At 35.8% G+C, this 25,874-nt stretch overlaps 1 protein-coding gene across 3 annotated transcripts in view; it reads left to right on the top strand.

The window, feature by feature from the left end:
* LOC142342412 (uncharacterized) overlaps nucleotides 1-25,874 on the top strand; it is a 63,884-nt gene continuing 38,010 nt past the window's right edge. Inside the window, exon 1 of one of the 3 annotated variants that reach the window (XM_075393732.1) lies at nucleotides 1-16. The gene's annotated coding sequence lies outside the window, so the exon portion shown is untranslated. Of the gene's footprint in view, nucleotides 17-24,516; nucleotides 24,929-25,644; nucleotides 25,660-25,874 lie in introns of those variants that run through there. The other 2 variants (XM_075393731.1, XM_075393733.1) reach the window with 2 other exon arrangements.

The raw sequence follows: 25,874 nt of genomic DNA, 5'->3' as shown, positions 1-25,874 counted from the left end.
CTTACGCGTCTAAAGGGTGTAAAATTTATCTGCTCCAAACCAGGGGGGAAGGAATATAATTTTTCGACGATTTCAGACTTCAACCGTAACCAAGAGTCCAAGAAATATTATCATACAACGCGAGGCAGATTTGTGTACTATCCAAAAATTGGATTCGTTTGGGACCAAAAAAAACTAATTTTCTCGACGACAGTTTTTGACAATTTATGCTATTTTGAACCAATTGAGAAAAGCTTTAGAGAAAAGAGAATTGCGTGATTTTCGGTTCCTACCTAGGCAATATTAATAACTTATTGTGAGGTTTTAAGGATTAAACTCATGAAATTCCTGCTTTATAAATCATGGTTGGGTTTGCCTGTCTACAGGGTAGGATGATGAGATTGTTGATTATGAGTCTATATTCAAATTGGAATTATCAATGCTCATTAATTTTAAAAATGTAGAAAATTATGCAATTTTTGTGCCAAGCTTTTCATTTTAAAAAATGCACAAATGATTCAGGTCTGTTTGTATGCAATTTAACTTCAGTAAAGTTCAACCAATTAGTAAATTAATTTTTAAAAAAAAGGCAGGCGGAAATTGTGAAGCGTGTGAAATTGAAACACATGAAGTTATAATTTTTTCGGGCGTTCTTGTCCAGACTTTCGTGCGTTCACGAGACTATCGTGCGTTCATGTCCAAACTGTCGTGCGTGCATTCGTGTTTCCAGACCGTGTGACTTTGAACGCACGATGCCCCTCTCGTGCGTTCATTTCGGTCTGTTTATATCGGGCTTCGGTCTGGGACCTCGACCTGGTTATTACAGAAAGAATGAAATTTGTTGAAAAAAGAGTTCGAAACAGCGAGATATCAGCGACATGTAAAACAAACATCTACGTTTGATCAAGTGTGTTTGCACAAATTACTCTCACCCTATGCCTACAGAAAAACATACTGGCTGCTTCCCTCCTTGAATCAACAAAAAAGAACACGTGTTTCAATCTTTGGCTTTTGACACCAACCATGAAGATCAGCGACAAATGCTTGCATGTTTATGTTCTCAAAATTCAATTGAAGGCTTTAAATTTCTTACGCAAATTTTTTCCCACTCTTTTTCAAGTTTCGTTTCTTTTTCTATGTCTAAGCATTTTTTCTCACTTGAAATTGAAAGAATTGTTTTCAAAACGGGAGTTCTCAATAATGTATCCGGCGATAGTTTTTTCCAAAAGATCAATTATAATTATAAAAATTTGTCACATATCACATAATATAAGACTTCAGTTTCGAAATCAACTATTCTTATTGCAGCTGAAAACAAACAAAACTGCTTCGTATTTGCCAAACACGAAACTTAAAAAAGTATTTGTTTCCGGCAATGATTGTGAATAACATTTGCTTTAAATAGACCGACCTGCAAACAAGAAAACAAATATTTTTAGAAGTAGGTTTCACAAGAATCTGTGCGGTTTATACTTACAGCTGATTAAAATTAATATTTCGCCTAAAAAACGCAAAGAAGTGTCAATTGATTTAGGACTTTGTAAATTCAAAAACTACGAAAACCACTTATAATTAAGAAAAATTTAAGGTTAGTAAAAACCGAGTTTCTTTCACCATGCATTAAGACAGGGTCTGATTATTAATTACAATTGATTGCAAATGCTCCGTCAGAAATTAAGTATCCACTGAGCAGTGGAAATCATAAAACTATATGTCCAAACACTTCCAGGTTCCGGGAGTTAAATCTGCTAACAAAAGAGCAAACACATTATATTAAATAATCATAGCAATATTTTGCGAAACTGATGTCCCAAATAAGAAAATTTTTAGATTAAATTTTTAAAAATTTCACCAAATAGTTTGAGGAAATAGAAAAAAAAAGCAAAAAAAAAGATCAGTTTGAATCACTGTTGTATGGCAAAGACATCTTCATATCAATCTGAATTACTTTTTCAATGTCATCCACATTTGGTGTTTAAATTTGTTTGGTTCGTTTGCTATTTCACCTTAGACAGGCGATTAATTTGTTCATTACCTTAAACAGAAAAATGCAGAAAAAAAATTCTGTTCATATTGTATACAAATTAAGTTCCCTCAATTTTACTTGATCAATTTGTGATCAACCTTATTTCAACACTTAGTTTCATTCCAATCACTAAATTCACAAATATCAGTTGACTAATATAATTTGTCAATTGTACTTTATGTTAGTCACTCGAATTGAGAACAACCTTTCGTTACGCCAAATCCAACTAATGTAAAAAAAGACAACTCGCTCAGTATTTTAGACAGGAATTTGCGACGCAATTATCATCTGTACTTGAAAAATTGTCTTTTGCGCTGCATATTCTAAATAAACATCGTTTGACGCAATCAACAAAAGAATCCCGAAAAACGCGTCTTCAAATCGATACTTTTTGGGAGAAACCTAATGCAAACGGGCCCTTATGGCAAAAGAAAACATAGACTTGAGAGCACTACTAAACGGATCACCGGCAAGCGTCACGTACCTTGAGGAACCGACGGAGAGGAGCAACTGTACGGGCATACACAATCATCGTAGAAAGATAGTCAAACTAGAAATGCCTAGTTGAAAACAAATTCACAAAACTGATGTCAGAAAAAAAAGACGCCATCCTAAGTGCGGATAAACCATGGGTAAGATGTGACAAAAAGACAGCATCTATTCTCTATGTCAGCATTGGCTCAGAAAGTGGTAGAATTTAATGTAGCAAGCATCCCAATCCCAAAATTGAAACCTAGTTTAGACGCGACCTCTGGAAAGCAATAACAGAATCCTTCATAAGAAATCATAATGTAATCTACGATCAGTACGTACTTTTTACTCTAATGAAGCAAAAACGAGAAGCAGTAGCAATTTTCTACGGTATATTGAAGGAACAATCTGAAAACTGAAGACAGGGAGATGAAGAGGGTTCAATCATAGGAGATATCTTCGAGACGAAAAACAACTACTCCAAGAAGCGGTAACCCCAAGTAGAGCTCTGCAAAAAGCCATCAGTATGGAAATGGGGCTCAAGAATCACCATAGAACTACAGAATTGGATAAGAGGTCAGGCCTTTAATATGGTTGCCAATTTGCAAAACAGAGATCGCTGCACAAATTTTAACCGTCGATGCCATAACTTCAGCCGCAAGGCCAATGCACACACACACACAAAACAGAAACAAAAAAGTCTCAAAATTGTGGTTAAAATGTTCCAACAATCACAAGTAAAAAAAACGCACATAGAGATAAAACTGCAATAAATGTGGTACCGCTAGTCATTTCGCTGCACAAATTTTAACCGTCGATGCCATAACTTCAGCCACAAGGCCAATGCACACACACACACAAAACAGAAACAAAAAAGTCTCAAAATTGTGGTTAAAATGTTCCAACAGTCACAAGTAAAAAAAAACGCACATAGAGATAAAACTGCAATAAATGTGGTACCGCTAGTCATTTCGCTGCACAAATTTTAACCGTCGATGCCATAACTTCAGCCGCAAGGCCAATGCACACACACACACAAAACAGAAACAAAAAAGTCTCAAAATTGTGGTTAAAATGTTCCAACAATCACAAGTAAAAAAAACGCACATAGAGATAAAACTGCAATAAATGTGGTACCGCTAGTCATTTCGCTGCACAAATTTTAACCGTCGATGCCATAACTTCAGCCACAAGGCCAATGCACACACACACACAAAACAGAAACAAAAAAGTCTCAAAATTGTGGTTAAAATGTTCCAACAATCACAAGTAAAAAAAACCGCACATAGAGATAAAATTGCAATAAATGTGGTACCGCTAGTCATTTCTCTACACTTCTTCGAAAGTCAAAAGTGCAACAACAAGATCAGGATTGTCAAACTACTGTAAAACAAGTTGATGATGTTGAGGAGGATGAAGAAGAGAAATTTTTTTAACTATATCAATGGATCCAATCAAATAAACAACTTCTGCTGATGATTATGTGGCGGAAATAAGCAGAGAAACGTCATTAAAAGTGGAACCTCTAAATGTAATGATGAATTATGGGAACAATAATCACGATTGTGAAAAAATCGACAGGCGTCGGCAGAGTCATCAAAAAGAACTTTGGAAACGCCATGTTGACAGAAACTGCGAAGTCAAAGTGGATACAGATAAAAGAAAAAATAATTGAACGCATTTCTTTAACGAACCGATAAAAGTAATCGGCAAACTCCAATTTTCAGTTTAGTGTGTGAACTGGAAAAAACTGTATTAATTGTTGTGAAGGAGGACCACAAGAACAATTTGGGAAGAGATTTCTTTAAAGAACTTGGCCTCTGAGTTGTCCAACAACAAACTGATTAGGGTAAATCTGTTAATCAAAACTCAAAACGGGCAATTTGCAAAACGCCCATATTACAACAATCGACATAAACTATGCAAACAGTCAACTCCCAATGAAACTTGAAACATAAAAAAACTGTGATTTTCATATTATCCGTGGAGATACGACTGTTACATATCGCTTCAAAACAAGTTTTTAGGATCTAACCCATATGCCAGCAGAATTGCAAAAAGCTATAGACTATAAGTATGTTGGCCTAGAAAATAGGGTTATTTTTTAGACGGAACAAATAGAGTTAGCACAAGAACGAAAGAAAACAAGAGAAATGTATTAATCAATGTCTAAAACTAAGTCGTGTGGATAAAGATAACCTACACATTTATCTACCTAAAAATCTAAATATAAATTTAAAGAATCGAAAATAGAACGGAATGGCTCAGGAACAAACTCCGCAAGACTTCTCCTTTGCTTGTGGATTTGAAAGGGACGAATTATTGGCTGTTCTGCCGCCTAATAGTTTGAAAAAACTTCGATCAGTCTGAGGGTCAGCTCAATACATCAATAAGTTCACATGAACCTTTGTAAAATTTTGTTGCCCACTTCAACAGTTAATGAAAAAAAATCAACCAAAATTTTCTGAACCAAAAATTCCCCAAAATCTTTTTTAAAAAATCACAAAAAAACAGCATCAAGCGCAACAAAAACTCCCTCAACAAGCTCAACGTAGTTTGTAATTAAATGAGAAGCATTTAGGTTGGGAATAGGAGCTGCGTTAGAGAAGAAAACAAAAGATGATTGCAAAGGAATAACATATGCATCGCAATTACTCAACAATACTGATTAGAGATATTTTTTGTCAACCAATTCGAAAAACTGGGCATAGTTTGGTCGATTGACAACTTTAAATACTATCTGTATAGAAATCAATTTGGTGTAATCCGAATCCATCGTGCTCTTTTCGCCATCCTTATAGAACACATTTCTCATAAATCATACAACAGGTGACTATCTCGATGGGTAGATAGACTACGCTATTTCATTTAAGGAAATAGCAGGTGCAAAAATGGGCCTTGTAGATTACGTATCTCGTAACCCGTTGAGTTTGCAAGAACTAAAAACGATTCCTTATATGTCCAAGTGTTTGTAGTGACAATCACTTCAAGGATATGCCAATCCAACACTGAAAGCGTTGACATGACACAGCACAGCAGACAATTATTATACAACAAGCATTAGATATATTAGATATATAAAATAAAAGACCAATAGCAGATAATTTCACCACAAAATCAAACTTTTAATTCATTAATTACATAGGAGCCCAAGTCGACCAAATTTATTAACGATATACTCAAAAGTTGAATTAAGTAGATTGCATCGCAAAATCTAGACTCAATTAAAGAATATAATTCTGCGCCTCAAAATCAATTATCGGTTAATACCATTCATTCACTTAATACAAGCGATATCGCATTGCAAAAGCGCCACTTAAAAGAAAGTGAACAGTGGGAAACTATAATTAAGTTATGCACTTCTTTTGAAGCCGAATCAGATAATAATCAATTAACTGCACAAAACAAACATGACACAAAATCTGATTACAAATACAGCGCAAATAACTATTCCTTGCTTTGTGCTCCAAAATTGCATCACGATCAGCTCTCATCTCCTGTTGCGAATTCGATTTAAAATCTTGGTATATCAGTCAATATATTCACTATGGCTCGTCAAATGTCAGGAAAAATTTTAACACCAGCCAACTCTCGAGTAATTTTCAATCCAGATACAAACTCGAAAAAATTTTTGGCCCTTTGTTTGATTCTCTCGGGAGAAGTTGCAAGAATCAAAGAAGCAAAAAATACGTCCTGAGATACGACGAGCTACGAGTTGAAGTTACCAGTACTTATTTCCATTCCCTGTGGATTGATCTGATCGTCAAAAGTAATCGTTTATGCATAGACGAAGGATTCGCCATAACAAAGGCGATCAAAGATGGTGTGCTGGAGGATGTATACTCCACACTCAAGGTGTTTCGCAATGCTGGGTGTAGCTTAAATCATTGATGACCGCATATCCCTGCGAAAAATTGGCTAAGGCCAGTCAAAGCAGAGCGTGCATTTTCTTCGATAAGAATATAAAATCCGTCATTCCTCGTCGCAAAATCACCAATATTTAATAGTAGTGGAACAAAAGAAGAAATTCAAATTTCATTTGGTAGCTCATACTGAATAAAAAGTAATTGAACAATCGTTGCTGACATCTATACAAAGCTACTCAATATCTCGTGCCACTTAAGTATTTATTAGTGCCTCTTGACACATTGTGATAAAATTTTTGAAATCATAACTTTCAAAAATGGGAGAACCAAATTTATACAACTCGATTAAGCTCAATATGTGACTGAAGAATAAATCAAAATTTGTAAAGATAACAGCATTGCGCTTATATATGCACCTGCAAATGAGCACAGCAACTGGCTTATCTGAAAGACATGCACAAAACCCCAACATACAAAAATTTATTATGCAATTTATGCAGTTGTATGTGAATTAAAAATATGCAGGAAAAAAGACAAACGTCACACATTTTGCAGTACAATTTGGAAGACTATTGAATACACCAATGTCCAACAATGCAACAAAGACGGATAGGAGGAACAACTCAAATTAACAAAAGATCAGAACTCAATATTTAGGCGGCGACACAACCCAGGACAAAACTATATCACTGATGAGCAATGGGCGGACACAGACGCACGTAGCAATGTAGAGCAATGTGTCACGACTAACTGCGCAACAGGACGACAACGGAGAATCCAGGGCCGTGAGCCCAGATCTCTGTGGTCAGTACATGCACCGCGAGCTGAACCACGATTAGAAGGCAGCATCCAGGTGAAAATAGCGAGGAAACTCAATGAAAAAAGCGACAGAGGAGAACTTTTGTCGGCTTATACGAAGTCTTGGCTTCTGGCAGTACATTGGGGGAACCAGTGTGAATAAAGAACCGGACAGAAGAGAGGTCAGAGTAGGAGATTCTGATAACGCTGAAACCATCACAAAGGAAAAGAGAATACTGAGCTAACTTAACTCTCGAAAAAGACAAGCAAAAATCTTGGAGAAAATACACAGAATTGCGCAATAAAAAAGCACATGAATTGGAAATTACAAGGAGAAAAGATGATGAAACAACAAAAAAATATGACGACGACGCAAGTGTTATGTCGGGAGAATCATTCATTTCCACCAGTCGCAACGTTGCTGGGGGTCTGAAAATGTGCGTACCCAACCGCAATTGAAATTATAGTGACATAACAAAAGACCGTGTTGAAGTACCGGTGCCTCCTAAAGCTGCATGGAGATATCAAATTTGCTCCAAAGTACATCTCCAACTCAATGTTCTTCATCTGCGCCGCAATTACAGTCTGAGAGCAAATTTACCAAACGCACCGCAGAAACATCAAGTGACGGGTCCTGCGATTCTGTTACTTCGTCTATCGCAAGACGCTGTAGGCGTAGAAGGAAGAACTACTCGATCACTCGAGGCAATAAAAACAACCCCGACGTTTTGAAGCGAAAATCAAATGAGAGATGGTTTTGCAATACCATCCCAATCTTCCAACCGAAATTCCCATACTCGATGGAGAACAAAAGAGTAAAAAGAGCGTCGATCTGCCATAAAATTTAATCAAGTGATGACCTCATTATAACTAATTTAGTTACTACGTTTTGTAAAAAAAAAGTTAACAGGAGCATAATTGTTAGTCCTCTGATTTTATATTACTTGAGTACGTATCATTTCAAAACTGCTAAGGTGAGGAAATTTCCTTTAAATACGCCACCTCCATATTAATCTGACTTATATTTTCAAAGTCATTCATATTCGTTTTTAAATTATGTTTGAGGGATCTGCTTTTTCCAACTAGACAGTTGAGTGATTTGTTTGTTGTCTTGAACTTCAAAATGCAGTGAAACGTGTCTGTTCAATTTTTTAAAAAGTTTGGTTTCATCAAATTTACCTAATCAATTTATTAAAATTATTTTAACTTTTAGTTGAACTTTTAGTTTCAGTTCAATCTCTAATCTACCAAATTTCAGCTGACTACTTTAATTTGTCACCTTTCATCTGTTTTAGCCACTCAACTTGAGTGAAAAACAATAACTTTCTCAGCAATTGAAATAGGAATTTGCGATGCAATATCCGTCTAAACTTCCTAAACTGTCTTTTGCACCGCAAATTTATACGAAAACTTCCACGTGAATATCAAATTCACATTGTGTTTCTGTACTATTGCTGTCTCTCGAATCATTGTCATGATGACTTTAACCCTCGAATATTGTGACTTAAACCAAAAAATGTGTTTCCGGATGACTGTTAACCTCCTTTTAGTTTTGTCAATAATTCAATTAGAGTTTTTTTGCTTTTGTGTCATGTGAGCATAATCATCTTTAATATGTTCAGGTTCATTGTTACGTAACACTGATGAAAAGAATCTGATAAAACTGATTGAGAACTACCTAGCAGTTTGTGATACAAGCCAGTGTATTGAGTTGACTTTAGCAGTGTCATAAGACATTGTTTGAATTAGAGAAAAACGAAAATGCAAATGATTTTAAAAACCGGCCCTGTACGTAGAAAAATTATGCGTTCCAGAAATTCAAACGAAATTAAAACAACAATCAAAAGAAATTTGTAGAGTTCTGACAATCTGTTGTTTTATTATTAGATCAATACCAAAATCAAGCAAATTAAAAAACAATTAAAAAACCAAAATCAAGCAAATTAAAAAACAAATTAAAAAACAATCTGTTGTTTTATTATTAGATCATTACCAAATCAAGCAAATTAAAAAACAAAACAGTTCATCTGTTTTAAAACCAGCTTCATAGACAACTTTTTGAAGCAGTTCTTTTGACTGAACAATATTCCTATTCACATATCGAAGATATTGCTGGAAAAAAACACTTATTCACATCAATGAACAAAATTTATTCATTTCAGGTGATCTTCGATTCCATGAACGGAAAAAAAAAATTGGTCTGGTTGAAGAAAATGAAACGACCGTACCAGCTGTTTTTTGCTTTTTTTTTAAATTTCCAAAAGAATGTGTATAGCTGCAATGAGCTCACACATTGAACACTTTTCATTCCAATGCTGTGCTGCCATAGAGATTTTGATTCTTCTCAAATCAAAAAACACTCACTGTCACGGTTGTTCTAATATCAAAGATAAGGAAAACTTTACACCACCCAATTCCTTTCAGCGGTTTCAAATCTGTCCAAATATTACATTTTTGCAATTAAATTTTGTCAACTGCATTATCCGCCATAATGTAGACTACCGTTGCAGTACTTGTTGCTTAATAAAATCAAATAATTACTCGTTCAGTTTTGCTGTTTGGCAAACTTGTTTCGCTCAGAATGACAAAGTCATTGAAATTGAAAAAAAATCAAAATTTTTTTGAGTTTTGTTAACAATTCAACTTATAGTTCGAAATTTCCAAATCCCTGCGGCCAAGTTTAGATAAATGTCTTAGCTAACGCTTAGGGCAACAAGTAATTGTTATCTCTGATGTGTTAATGTTTTCCGGAGAATTTTTTCCGTTAATCAAAGATAACAAAAATAACTTTTTTTTAGCAATTTGTGCTTTTCAATACACTCAATTGCTCAATAACACAATCAGTAAAACTATGCTAGGCTTCTTTAAAGCCATAAAAGAAAATAATTTCCTGCTTTGCGCATAATTTCTCTCACGTAGAAACTTTGTTCCTCAGAAGGAAAGATTGAGAAAATCAAATTAAATCGTTTTTTTATTTTCTTTTAACTTTTTTTTATTTTTTTTATTTTTTTTAAGTTAAAACTGTAAAATCACAAAGATGATATACAGAAACAAGAAACGATAATAAATAAATTATCACTCAAAGAGTTGGGCTTCAGTACGCACTGTATATCATTTTAGCAAGACAAAATTAACAAGTTTCAACTGATTATTGGTAATTTTTCAAACTCTTTTCATGCTGCTAGTCACGGGGGTTAACATGTCAAGATTGCATCTCGGATTGTTTTTAGATTTAAAAAGTTGAGAAAATAAGATCTGTTTTGCAAAACATCATCTTTTCAGTGTAAATGTGATGTCATGGCAAGTTTGTTAATCATACAGAAACTTTGTCAAAAAATGTGCAGCAATAACAGGTTGACTAGCAAAGCAATTGCAAGGAATCTGATGCAATAGAGTTAATTCGTAATATTGTTTTGCTGAGCATTGTGATAGATCGAGTTTGAGTTTCCCTTCATGTAGGATGATCACGTAATAATTAAAACTACTAAATCTAAATGATGACAAAAGAGAACAAATCAATATGGCTGCGATAATACGAAGCAATAAATTTTGTTTGATTCGATCTTGAAATCATTTGTTTAGCGTGAAGCGTAGCCTCAACATCGCCGGCCCTATTATTCATCACGAAAACATCTCCTTTTGGTAGCACAGGGGGCGAGCTTCACTGCTGATCTCGTTTAAACTTCGTCCTTCATTCGAGACCCATCACACTGTCGGTCCCATCGACGGTCTCCGTAAACATACCCATATTTTAATAGCCTCACTCATCGCTGTCTTCGATTCACCTATTGAGATCGCTTTTTGGGAGTCTCGTTTGCTGTGGATTGCCCTTTTGAAGGATATTTAATATTGGCAAATACAGTTTTCAAAATCTATCGCAGATGAGATTTGTATACGCTTGAGTTTTTTTAAAGAACTTTCGATAATCCATAAACTTCTCTACACCTGGTAGATAAGATAAGCAAAAGTTCTCATTGCCCATCAAAAAGTGATTTTGAGTCAGTGCTTCCCGGTCATTAACGTCTTAACTGGCTGCAGTCAACGGTCTTGTGTTCAATGTTTGCTCAGCAAAAAAACATTGTTGTCTAAAGAACGTCCTCCTTGACTGATCTGTTCTCCAACGTTGTATACATTGCTTTCATGCAACTTTTGAGAAACTGTTACGATGCTCCTCTAAATTGAGGTGCTGCAAAGGGTTTGCAATATTAACTGATTCCTCGTTGAATTAGATGTTCTTCAATCCCTTTTTTGTTCCAAGCCCCATAGTACTCTGCACCTTCTCTTTCAGCTCCAACAAAGTTTGTCCAGTTCTTGCTGATGATTGTACTTGGTTTGACTCTTCGTGCACAAAAAATCTCATAGATATATTGAGACAACTATCTGTGTCCATCTTGAGTACCACTTCCATGTGCACCGCTCTCATACTTAGACATTTGAACAGACAACAACATCGCTTTTTGTTTCTTTGACCAATTTTAACAGTGGAAAAGTCCAAGTAATCTACAACAACATTTGTAAGGGCTGTTGAAGCACCTAACCGCTCTTTGGGCATATAGACCCTTAGTGGTGTTATCTATTGTGCCTCACCTTTTCTGCCGGTAATACACTTAGTCCTACTTGAAATTCTGTCATTTTGTTTGCCTAGGATCCTTATTTTCTAGTAAAAGTTGTTTCTTACATGCTCAGAGCCCTCATGTTGATCACCCTTGTGCTCTCTTTGCAAGAATAAATCAACCGCGTGATGTTTTCAATGTAGCAATATTGGATGCTTTGCATTTAAGTCGAAATGACTTTTACCTATTCTGCCTTTGACACGAACAAATACTTCCTCATCTCGTCTTTTCTGGCTGTAGTAACTTGAAAATGATCACGTTCGCCCTTTCTTTTTCGTCGCCGCTGGCCAAAACTGTTGCTGTTTTGTATTTATTCAATGATAGCTGTACGTATGGCATTGTCTTTACTAGTCTGTTAATTTTACTGAATCATTCGCATTGAATAACAGCTATCTCATCTTCAGTTTGTTTTATGAAGACTGATGAGAGTATAATCCTACATCTGAAGCAACAATTAAGTTCACTTGCTCTGTTCACTTGCCTTTTGGTCCCATCAACCAAGTCGGCCCATTGAGCCCTTCACTTCTCATGAGTTCCTCAATTTTGATTGCTTTGGTGCCAATTCCCGATGAGTTGTTGACACTGCTCACATCTTTCAACTGTGACACGTCAGTTGTATCCAGTATCTCAGCAATTCCATCAACCACAAAATTTTGTTGCTTGCGATGGGATCCATGTATCCATTGCCATTCTGAATCTGACGAAAAACTGCAATTATTTAACTGTTTTCATGTTCTTTGGCAATATTTTCTTTCAATCTTACTGCCATGACTGCCGCCTGCGATTTCAATTGTGGTACTGAGAGATGTATCATTGGGGAAACTCTGTTTTTTCAAATGACAAACGCTAACTCAGCTGAGTATTCTTTCGGCTGTGAATTTAGATTGGACACTGCACACATCGTGTCTTCGGATGCGTCAGCGATCACATGAAGTTATGTTCAATCCCTCCCTTTATTGAATTATCTTCTATCAATTCTTGTTTCAGCTACAATTGAAAAGTTATTCACTCCATCTCAGAAATTCAGCTTCTTAACTCATTTCTACCTCGTTGTCCCAATGTTCTCCATTCCTAGTCCAGATGCCTTTCAGAAGTGGGCTCAAGCAAACACTGAACGATCAAACAAGCCAATCGGGTCGAATACTGAAAAAACCAGTAACATACTCCTCCTCTGAAATATAGGTGCTTCCAATTCCTTGTTCGTACCCCTGCACAAATGCAGATTGTCACCAGTAACAGTCCATTATAGTCCAAGCACTGAAAAACCTCTGCACTGAACACAGTTCGTGTTGCTGGTTGACATCAAGCCTTCTGGGATTGCTTTTGGTGGGATTGGATACTCCTCTTTGTTGTCGCATCACACTCGCTTGAGAGTAAGTCTGCACATTTCGGAAAACTCTTAGCTCCAAAAACATGATGCTGATAATCGTGTATTTGAAAGGGTTTGTTAGTTCGTGGACTCCTTAGAAACCTCAACCAAGTTTCATTCTGTTCGGGAACTTGTTCTTGTAGAAACATCGATTCCATATCAGTTGTCAGGGCTGTTGGTCTTTCGCGAAATCTGAATATACTTCTAATTAACGTCTGTTGCACACCAATTCCTGCTAGTAGCTTGTCGTTAGTAGCTTGCATCAAAGTAGCTGCTAGTAGCTTGCATCAAAGTAAAAAAAGCACACATCTTTTTACTTTGATGCAGCATTGCAAAGACGTCTTACTTTGCCAGGCTTATTCGGGTTTAATACTGGATTTTGTGGCAAATGCCATTCTTTTCCCAAGGTGCCTTCCGCTTCGGACTCGTCTAATATCGTTACGAATTCCTTTCTACATCTATATCTATTGATTGTTGCTAGCAGTTTATCAGCTTCTGGATGTTTTTTAGATTTGGCTATTGTTCACTCCACAGTGTTTCCACCTCGCTCGCCTGTAAGTCGTCTTGCCGTTTTCTCTAAAAAGTTTTTTGTCTGCAACTCTTTCTTTGATTGACTGATGACCTTGATTTTGGACTTATAGTCTTTGATTGTCACACCTGGTTTGAAAATCCTCAGCCAATTTCATATCTTCTGTGAAGGCAAAATAATAAACATTTTAATGTCTTTTGCCCGTCATGGGTACACTGACAGCCCATCCCAACTCCGATAGAATTTTGTGTTCCTATCTTGTAGTTCATCTTGTAGCGTTGAAGCTTTTGTTTGTTGGAACACTAAAGCGATTAAAGATTTGTTTCAGCTTGTTATGGTCGTAACTTGCGGTTACCAATGATATTGACACGCTTGCAAATTGGACACCCTTGTCCAATTGGCTTTCTTAGTGTAGCAATTGGTTGTGCTTCTTGATGCATTCATTGATACCGCACGCATTGACATTAATGTTTTTGATGGCATCTCCTTTGCCTAGACATTCGTGACATAAGCGTTGCGTCCTCACTGTTGCAAACCAAAGTTTAACGCTCATTTTCTGAATAGTGGACAATTCCAAATTTTATGAGTTCCATCAGCTAGCAGACAGTGGTCACTTTGCATTTGCTTCGTTTCTTTCACGATCGAACCAGCAATCAAGTTCGTGTTTTTGTGTGTTTTTGTGAAGAGTTTGTCTCTATCTGCGCTTCTTCGATTTTCTTCCTTTCGTTTTCCCTTGAAAGCCGAAAACACCTCTTGCACAAATGCCGTTCTAGGTGGCAAATTTTTCAAACATGATCAGATCAGGCCCGTCGTCATCTTTATCATCAACATAGAACCACAACTTTTTTGAGAACTTGAGTTAGTGTATCTAATGCCATATACAGTGCCAAACTTGATTACAGATAACCAATCTGCTGGTACTCTTTGAGCACATTCACGAAACTTGAAACAAAAACCGGGAAACCATTTCGTCCTGTTCAGCTGAGAGGTTTCACTGACTAGCCTTGCGAAGACCCTCTACCTGTGCATCGACGATCACATGAGGCCTTCCCGACTTCTTCTCTAGAAAGCTCCATACAGCGCCATAGAAATATCCAGATTAGAAAATTCCAGATATTGCTGAATTGGTTTTGGAGTAGAGTGTTCAGATGGCTCATCTTCTCTTAGTCTGATAATGGTCTTTGATCCAACGTATCCTTGAACATACTAAACCAGTCCGATCAATTGATTACCGCCGAGGTTGTTCAACTTCAGCTTTATTAGGTTACTACTACTTGAGTATCCACTGTTGTATCGTAGACGGGCATTGGTGGAAACGTCTCAGTCTTCAATACTCGATCAAAAGTCACGTGAAGTGCAATTTCGCGAGAAGATACTATGCCTGCTTACTTCAGGAGTTGCTTCGAAGATTGTCAATTCTACTGGCCCAGTTTGAGAAAACCCTCTTCTTTGGGGTCCGATTGAAAGTTGGCGTCTCTCGAGCACTAGTTGATTGCGAACGAACATCATGATTCTCTAATGCTGTTCTTGCGCTCTAGCCTTAGCTCTTCCTCCACGAGTTGATGTTTGGTTTCCAGTTCTCTCATTTGCATTTCCAGCTCAAGCCTTCTCCATTTGAACCGTTCCTCTTCTTGTCGCAACTTGGTTTGGAATTTGATATCGAGTTTCTTCATCCGTTCTTCGCGCTTTTGATTTGCTGAAGATGTTTCCGAAACGTTCTCTGTATCTTGACCGCTTGCTGTTGCTCCCTTTTTTACTGTTTGAGCAACTGTATTGTACTGTTTTAGCTCTTGCTGTCGTTCTTTGCTTCAGCTGCGTTAACTTACTCAGCTTTCATTGTTTTTTTGGTGCCTTTACTTATATATGCAAAGCAATGATAGACAAACTTTCTTTGCACTCCCTTGCTTCTTTCAGTTGTTCTTGAACAAAATTTGTTGCATAGGTTACAAGCTTTATTCAACGTTACAGTTACTGGGGTATTTTTTCCACTAGAATGTGAACAGCTTGTTGGTAGAGGACCTTAAGTTTGTTGGGATGGTCTGAATCTTCAGTTAACTTTTGGCCAAGCGTTGGTATAGTGTTAACTTCTTCCGCTAAAGCTTGAAATTTCTTGTCGTGTTTATAAACGTTTGATTGATATTGTTCTCTGCTGATTGTGCTTGACTTTTTAGATGCTGTTTGTTTGTTCATTGCCTAATCCAGTCAAACAGGGTTCGCACTTCAACTTTTTTATTGAACTGCACTCCTCTGTTGGCCTCATTGGCCTTTTGCTGTTGATTCGTTTGATTTCTTTGTGGGTGCTTTTGGCACTCTCTTCAACAGAATAGACAGCAGTTGGTCTTCGGCTGTACGGGTTGGAGGACCAAATGTAATGAGTGCTCTCCTGTCAAAAACAAGGAAAACTTTACACCACCCAGTTGATTTCAACGATTTCAAATTTGTCAGAATCATTTGTTTTTGCAGGTAATTTTTGTGACCTGCATTACCCTCTACACTGAATATTACCGTTGAAGTACTTGCTGCTCCAAAAAAAACTCAATAGCGTTTCGTTCTGCTTCTGCTTTGCTGTTTAAAAAACTTAAATAAACTTAACAAACAATCAATTTTTGTTTCAGTTTTGTTAATAACTCAACCTATAATTTGAAATTGCCAAAGCCCCTGCGTCCAACTGTAGATTATTGTCCTAGATAGTGGTTAGTTCAAATAATTTCTATCTCCGATGTGTTAATATTTTCGGTGACATTTTCCCGAAAACCAAAGTTAGAATAATAACTGTTCTCCCATTTTGTGCTTTTCAATACACTCAATTGCTCAAAAACGCAATCAGTGGAACTTTATTGGCATTCAATTTAACCAGTAGGAAATATAACAAATAATTCACCTCTCAAGGAAAATAATGCCGAATGAAAGTGAACAGTTTTCCATAAGGTAATTTTTTCAGTGTAAATTTGTTGTTGTCATGTGGTTTGCAATTTTGCCGAATAATCTGTATCAATAACAGCTTGAATCGCAAACCAATCGCAAAGAAACTGATGCAATAGAGTTAATTCGTAACCTTGTTTTGCTGGGTGTTGAGATCGTTCGAGTTTGAGTTTCACTTCATGTAGGATTATTAGGTACTATTAATAGTTACTAAATATAAATGATGACAAAGCAGAACAAATCAATATGGCTGGGATAGAATGTAGCATTAACATTTGCTACTCTTTCTATTCTTACTTCACTGCTTGAAATGACATTGAGTTCATTTGTTTAGCGTTAAGCGTAGCCTCTACACTCAAAAAAGTTCTGGTTGTTGAAAAGTGACATATTTAGCTAGCCTATGATTTTGTTCGCAATCTTTTAGTTTACTGAAAACTGAACAGTTTATTTTAACGCGTGGTTGATGTCAAGTACAGTTTTTTGATCAATTGTAAGATATTTCAATTTTTAAAGTTTTTATTTAAGCTTTTCAGAGGACTGAGTGCCATCATTCTGGCAGCGAGAGCCCTATCAAAACAAATTAGGTTAGTTTTCATATTAACATTAACGTATAAACATGCTAGTAACTTGAGAAAAATTCTCATGCGTTTTTTCAAATAGAAAAATTCGCAATTTATCATGTTGTGATTTCAGTATCATCAATTTGACAATTTTAGCTCGAAAAATATGCAGTTCTTATTGTAAGCGTACAAATTTGTTGTTTGAACTGAACCAACTTCACCGGTTACGTTGAAACTTTCTATATTCTGAACTTCTTGGAGATTCCTCTTTAAAGAACACAGAAAAGTCATTAATTAGAATACCATTACTTGTATTAAAAAATAATAAATGAGTTTAGCTCAACGCTTTCAATTCAACCTTCAGTTATTACTTCGAACAGCATGTTATTTCAATTTTCTTTCAGTTCCTTGAACAATTGCTCATAATAATATAGAAACAACAAAAATATAATTCAGATATACCCATTACTGCATAGAGATTGGTGCTTCCGATAATCTTCAACAAACAATTATTTTAGTTCACTTAAAGTTCCATTAAAAAACTGTTTTCGGCATGCGCATTTTTTTAATCTATTTTCAGAACCGTTACTCCTCATAAAATGCCCTTTCGTAAAATGTCATAAAACCCTGAAATTTACAATTGATCTAAGCATCACTTTCAATAACCCTAGCAGAATTCTCTCTACCTTACAATCAAATTAACTTCTAACAGCCTCTGTGTGAAAGAACGAATGAATGAATTTTGAATGATGCGAAGAGCATCAGTTGCATATTTCTCTCTAATTCCTTTCATTTCATTACTTTTATAGCCCGCAACTTCAAAGTAGTTCAGCCTGAATAAAATTTGGGCTACAGTCGTTAATTTTGTTCCTTTTTTACTTTATTTCCTACTTCTGCCCGATCGAAGCCTCTTAGCCATACTCGCCTTACGTGACATATACCCTCGAGATATAATTAGAAATAACTTAATTTCTATTTTTTGCTCTTAGAACGGATCTTTTCTGTCTGAATCCGCCCCAGAAATTTATATTTACTGCGCGAGGGTACTTAGGGGCTGTTTTATTTTACCAGAAAACATTGGTTAGATGGAATTAATTGCGCCCCTGTTAGGGTATCAAAGTTCAATACCGTACGGGTTCCCAATTCTGTTCACGAAATTTAAAAGATCAACTTTTGCCGTCAAAAAGTTAACAAAAATCGTTCAGTCAAAATAAATAGTAAGTTCTCAGAAAACAAATACAAAAAGTAATTTGGTCGATATTTTTCATGATAACATGAAACTGAAGAAATAAACAGCTGAAAAAATATTTTTGTTTATTATTATTTTGTGAAGTATCCTCCTGCTGTTTGTTTTCGCATTCTTTGTTAGAAATCAATTGATGAAAAAAAATTGCGAACGATTCAATAAAAAATACTAACAAATTTACTAGTTTTAGTTCCTCACTGATTACAAAATCTGCATATCAATTTTTTACAATTTTTTGAAACAGCGAATAAGAAAACTTCCATTGCTGCATAACTGTTTTTGATTGAAATGTCACAAAATACATCTCCATTCAAAAAAGCTGGGTCTAGTGAAAAACACAATTGCTATCAACAGTCAAGAGAATCAAAATTTTTGGAAGAAAAGAATTTTATCGCTGCCCTGGTTCTGTAACCTAGCTGTCGTTATTCTGTTCCTCTAGATCTCAATCATTCCATGCGTTAAAATAAAACGGCTCGTGCGATTCTTAGCGTAGCAAAGAATGTTCAAATATACCTCAATAAACTCTATGTTGCGAAAGGGTAGATAGGTTTTCAAAGCATGTTGCGGCCACTTGATAAACATTGCTGGTACTGTTTGAAATAAATCATATGCAGAACTTTTTTACAGAGAAAAAACGGAAACACAGACACCGACCAAACATACAAATACAAACAACACATATTACCTACACACGCACAGAACGTATAGAACCCCGACCCCAAAAAAAACTTCTAGGAAATTTCTTTTCGGCAATTCGTCTTTCTTCAATTTTTGTAACTGCTCATTTCGGTCTTCGTTGTTGATTTATAAAACGAAGCGCAGGCTTTTTGATTCAATTGTATCGGTAATGCTAATTTTAGCACTAAATTTCAAAATGAAACTCTTTGATTAGAGAAGCAATGTGACAAGAAGTTTCTGCAAATAAGGTTGATGGGTTACCAGCTAGATGTAATTAACACAATTTTTTCTTTGAACAATTTGAGGCCACTATTTGTAGCAATTAGTAGGTGAATTTTCTTCAAACTTTTTTTAAGATTCCTGTCAGTTTTTCCACTCGGCTTCTGTTTGTGTCTAACATGTAAAGGGACCCTTCATAGAAGGCAGTTCTTTACTAGTGTTTCGGAAAATTGTTTTAAGTAAAATCTAACATTTGGCTCATCCAGTCTTCGGAATATTTTTTAAAGAAGAAGAAAATATTAATCACATGAATTGCAAATAAAAGAGAACATTTTTTTTACTTCCGCGGAGTTTCATTTTTATAGCCGAGTTTCTCGCTCAATGAGCTTTATCGTTGTTCAGTTGACAGAAAAGCGCACGAACAAAAACATGCTGGTGCAAAGAGCAATTTCATAACCTAGAGAATTCAAATGATTTTTTTTGAAATTCTCCTAAAAAATTTTTTCACATTATCAAACTGTGAATTTAGTTTCTGAACCTGGTGAGGCTTAAACTCTTGATATTTTGAATTTTTCTTTAGTGCTTTATACCACAGGATTTGAAGTAGTTCGAAGTATTTTTTCTGATCAAACTTAAAATGCAAAAAAAATACTTCCATCTTTACCTTTCAATAATTTAAATTGTTGAATTGCTGTTCATTTCAAGAAACCGTTTATCTACGTCTTCACGATTTTGAAAGTACTAAAAGGATTATTTTCTATGAAATGGAAAAATTTCTCTCAAAAACTGTTTGCAATTTTAGATAAGAAAACATTCTGCTTTTAGTTCTAAATTCATAAAAAAATACTTTTGTTAGAATTAGAGCTTTAAATTGTTTGACTCCATTCGCTTGTTGAAAATCTTTTTTTTAGTACACCACAACAACGTTTCCTGTGGTAGCTCTTAACCGGGAGAAAAAAAAACAACGATAAAATGTCCTTTTAAATTTTTGTATGAATAAAAAATTTTTTAGTCAAATGATAAAGCTGTCATTTTTCAAGCTTGAAACTGTAACAAACTTAACCAATTCCGCCTGTTCATGGCCTTTTAAAACACAATGAATTTCGAATGAACTAATTTTGTATGCGCTGGAGCATCTTGTAGAATGCAACTATTTCGTTTATTAATCTAGGAAGATAAATGATATAAATTAATTTTTCAGTTACATTTTAATCCAATTTAACATTAATACAAATGCCAACTACATGTGGCCAGGAAATTGGAGACATCTTTTGAGAGCTGGCAGAAATGAGAAAACTTAACTTCAACAATGTTATTTCTTCAAATATCCTTGTTAATGCATATGCAAAAAGTACTATTATATTGCCTTTATTTGAAACATTGTTCTTCTAGCGCTTGCACTGCCACAACGCATTAAATGATTGTTGTCATGATCTTTCCTAAAAATGAACAAAACCTACCAGCAACCGATGCAACCAAGTTTTTCGATGTTGTCACTAAGAAATAATTAATGTTAAAAAACTTTACTAAATGTTAATTGTTTTTTTAGAAAGAACAACTGTTTTGTTGAGTTTGTTTTTAAAAGAAAACAGAACTGCGCCAATGCGCAGAGCCAATGTTGCTTGAACCAGAATCATACAAGATATTGGCGAAATCTTAACAAACAAAACTCGCTGTCTGATTTTTGTTCTTCATGTAGACATAAAAAGCAAGTATTTTCATCATCTGGTCCCTATAACTTTGATTGTTACTTTGATAGGAACAAAAAATCTAAAGAATAGAAAAAAAACTTTTTTGAATTGTTGAAAAAATTGTATAATAATAGGTTTTTTCGTTTCTCAATATTTTTGTTCTAAAAAATTTTTACATATGCTGGGCTGAAACTTTCTATGCGAATGGCTCTAACTAATCCGCCTCAATAAAACTGATTATTATACAATTTCCTCACTGTATTTTTACTTTGAAATTTCAAAAATTCCACTTTTTCAGATTTTTTAAAAAACCAATAAAAACTTTATAAATCAAAACTACATCCCGAGAGCTACAAAATGATATTTTCGTTTCTTCGCAACGTTGAGTAAAATAATTGAAATTGTGACAAGTAGAAACTGAGGCCTTGCATATGCATCCGCTTTTTTTAAAAAAATATTGGAAAAATTACGACGTAAAATAGTAAATTTGTACTCTAATGTATTTTCATCATTTGATGCCCAACACTGCTTTTTGCAAAGTGGGGCAATGCGTAGCGAATCTGGTTGCTGATAGAATCGTTACTTTTTCTATACTTTTTTGTCCTTTCAAAACAAAACAAATTGCATATAAAATTAATTATGTGTACTATATTGTGGATTAAAACTGTTCCATTGATTAATCGAACTTAATGATTATTTAATAACGATTAATTTTAACTAAATTTTTACAAGCTACAAATTTATTTTCCAAAAACATTTTTTTTTTCAATTCTAGTTGGGCTGCAAACGTTCAATAAATGTCGCTAAAGGAACTGAGTCATCATTTGCAAGTTCTGTCAAAATTGAGAAGGCGGAACGTGGCCAGAATTAATTTTTTAAAATTATCATTGTTAATGCAGGTGTGAAAACGTCCTATTGATCGTTCTTTGTTTGAAAAAAAAATTTCTAGTAATTGCACACATCATACGTAATATTTTTCCAGATTGACTGCTGTCTATGACTTTGCTAATAATCTCTTGATAAAAACCTACAAACAACAGCTGCAACTGATATTATCGATATGGTCATTGATAAAACTTTATTGTTAATATAAATTCAATCAGTCTGTTTACACCAAAGCGCAGAACCAAACTTGCATGATCCAGAATCATGCTGGCTGGTGGCAAAATTTCAGCACACGAATACTCCTCGCTACCCGAATTTTGATTCTTCGTGCAGACATGAAAAACAAGATTCTTCATCGATCGGTCCCTTGACTTGTTAATTTGATGGGGACAAAAATTCGATAAAAGAGAAAACAAAAATAGATGTTTTCTCAATTGTTACAACAATTTCTTAATTCTTCATTTCTTTATTTCTCCATTTTTTTAGTTTAAAATTCTTTTACATGTGCTGGGCTTGAACTTTATGCCCGGATGCCCATAACCGATCCACACTGTTACAACTGATTACTACACAATGACCATATTTTTTGCGCAAAATGCGTTTGGTATTTTATAAACATTGGGTACTGTAAGACTATTGATCGAGAAAGAAAACTGGGTGTTTATTACACATCTTTGTTATGGCTGCATGCTCATAAAATGGTTTGCTCTCTGCATTTTGTTGTGGCGTCACTGCTTTTTATAATGCTAAGAAAAAAAAACTTCACAATGATCACGATAGATGTAATTGTTCCCTTTTGCAGACCGTCAAAAGAAAATAATTGACAAATTCATAAAATTAAATTGTAGTTTTTTTCTTGCCCGTCGTTTTTTAAATAATGAGAATAATTTCGGAGTCCTATTTTATATAAGATAATTGTACCTGATTGTACCTGTATTTGTACTGGTATCGAAAATTTCCTGTTATCATTTTGGGCCTTTTCAAAAGTGTGGTTCAAAGAATAATGGAAACTCGAATAAATACTTTGATATTCTTATATTTGTACCATAATTGGGCTTTTATCTCACCATGAAAAGACATCTTAGCGCCTCTTTGTTTACATTTTTAACAATTTCAATACACTTTTTATACGTTTGTCATTTTTGCTTATTTTCCTTAAATTAATGGCGGAACTGAACGACGCCAAACTACTTCGCATTACTCCTGAACACTTTTTCTGGGATAAAATTTTATGTGTGTTGAAATAACACAAAAAAACACAAGCTACAGTAGCTCGATTTCTGAAGGAACGGAAAAGAAAGTAACTGATAAATATTTCATTTTAAGGCGGAGATTTATTCGCTTATAATTATCATTTGATACGCTTAGCAAATACCACCGAGTTGTATCAATTTTAATCCCTTGCTTTTTATTACAGTCTGTCCTAATCATATCATCAATCGTGATTGCGCCCTAATTTGTAAACAAGTAATCATCTCGCATTTGTTTACCCTCTGCACCGTGTTTCTTTCCGATATTTTTGTAGGGGTGAGGGCGAGAAAGGGGAGGCCAGAAGGGGGAGGTGAGTAGGATATGGGGGTGAGGATGGGGTTGGAAGAGGGAGGGGCGAGGAGAGGGTGGAAGGAGAGAAAAGGCGAGGAGGGGGGAAGGGGGATAATGACTGACTGTATGGCTGTGATGACAAGGAGCCAGTTGTTCAACTAAATAAAGAGGACTGAATTTAAATTTATAGAGTTTTTATGCAGAGCAGAAAGATTGAGAAAGGTTAAAATAAAAATTGAAAACTATTCGATGATAGAATAAAGCATTCAGAGTACAGGACAACGAAAAATGGGCGATTGAGTTGTTGTTAAATGAGGGGGGGGGGGGGGGGGGGGGGGTTGACTACCTATTTTTTGCACTATCTTGAGGTTAATTTATGTGCTGCTCTTTGTTATATGTTTTTATGTGTGTGTATGTTAAAGTATCCTACATCTGAGCTACATTGTGTGAATTCTGAAGCAGATATACTCCAAGTACAACAGTGTATTATATGTGTGTATGTATATACCTGAGTATGTGTATTTTAAAACATGGAGGCACATGTTATAGTGGTGGTGGTGGTAACAAAACATTAGGGGACGGCAATTGTTGCGCTGAAGATGGGAAAAGCTATAAAAGGTGGGAAAAGCGAGGGTAGGGGTAGGGAAAACTAGTGGTGGAATATGGGTTTAATGCTTCACAACTGTTGTTAACATCGTATTCTGCCGCATTCTGCTATAACCTGATATTGTTGCTGTGGATTTAGGAATTCTGGCCGAAGAACTAGCAAGCCAGACCTTCATTACGCCATTTCGTTTCAAAAACTCAGTTATAGACCCCTAATTTGTTGAGAATGAGACTATCAACCCCCCCCCCCCATTCCTGTAACTAAACATTGTTAAGGGGGTACATATTCGCGACCGTCTGTGATAGATACCGTCTGTTTCAAAATGTTGCTCGAAAATAACGTTCAGAACGAATTATTCCGAGAGCAAAATTTATTCTGCTTGACTAAGAAGATGCAAATATCTGCTAGATGGCCCTTCGGTTCAAATTGATGTCTGCTTGCTTCTGATAATAGTGCTTCTAGACGTCATACGACGTATATAAATTCCTAGTAAGGTAGAAAAATAATCAGAGAGAATTAACAGCAATCGGTGCAGTTTTAATTCCAGGCAAATTTCCTTATTTTCCTTAAATCAGCGAATCTTTCCTCGATTTGTTTTTAAAAGTTAATGTCAGATTATGATTCGAGTTTAAACTGGAAATTATATTGGCGTTAATCTGGCAAGCAACCCCGAAAACCCTCTATCTAACCCGCAACCCCTGAACCCCTAAGTCTACCTACAATAACCCCCCTCCCCTCGTCCCTCTCCATCCTTACACTTCCTATACATATTCAACTGCTGGTGCTCTTGACTTTTCTCAACATCCTGTCCAATTAACTTTAAATCCTCATTACTGGTTTTAATATTAGCTTCCTGTTGATCACGTACTCTCAATTTATTCAGGTCCATATTTTAGCCCATACAATCCTCTCCCGTTCTAAGCCCAAGTATAATAACCAAGGAACGTAATAACCACAGATCAATGATTTACTCAGAGTTTATAAGAGGAAAGACTAAAATTTGATTTGATTGTGGGAAAACGGTTCAAACCTGTCAAGACCAGCTGAAATCAAAACTAATTTTGCTTGGACAGTCACTTTACTTTTCGTCAATTTATGGGCTTTTAATTTTGGGGTTTGCCGGCCGTCCGATTAGCGTATTAACGTGGTCTCAACTCCTGTGTTGTGTTATCACACAGGAATGGGTATTAAGCATAATGCTCCTAAAAACAGCTTACAATAATCAACGTCTAAGAATTATTTGTTCTGCTCAGCTTGACTTCTTGATCGTGTAATCTTAAGCTAAGGTGTGCATGAGAGTGTGAGTGTGTCTATGTGTGTGAGAAGGTGTATATATATATATATATATATATATATATATATATATATATATGTATGTGTGTGTGTGTGTGTGTGTGTGTGTGTGTGTGTGTGTGTGTGTGTGTGTGTGTGTGTGTGTGTGTGTGTGTGCAGGGGGAGGGGCTGTTGCTATATGGTTGCGGGTGGGTGTGGGGAGGGGGGACTTGAGTTGGTTGGTCTGGGCAGGAGAGAGAGAGAGAGAGAGAGGAGAGGGATAGAGGAGGCTGTGCTTGAGGTTCCTGTTGCGGCTGAAATCCAACGGCGCTTTCCCGTTCTTTCAACCTCGAAATGGCACTCATACATACTTCCAATTAGCCGATGTCTCAAACAGAACTATCCGCTATTCCTAAAAACCGTTGCATTTGATTGCATTCAAAGAATGCGTTATTAAACATTGGATTCACCTTCTTCATCAATTTTGAGCGTGGGAGGGTGACTGTGAGGGGGAATTGGGGCGCGGGGGGGGGGGGGGTGGGGGCGGATTGGGTGGAGATAAATATACTCATTAATACGAACGTTAAATTCACTATATGAA

The sequence above is a fragment of the Convolutriloba macropyga genome, chromosome 7, assembly GCF_964194025.1.
Source record: "Convolutriloba macropyga chromosome 7, txConMacr16.3, whole genome shotgun sequence".
Classification (NCBI taxonomy): Eukaryota; Metazoa; Xenacoelomorpha; order Acoela; family Convolutidae; genus Convolutriloba; species Convolutriloba macropyga.
Note: the sequence above shows the minus strand (reverse complement) of the source record. Positions and strands in the feature narration are given on the sequence as shown.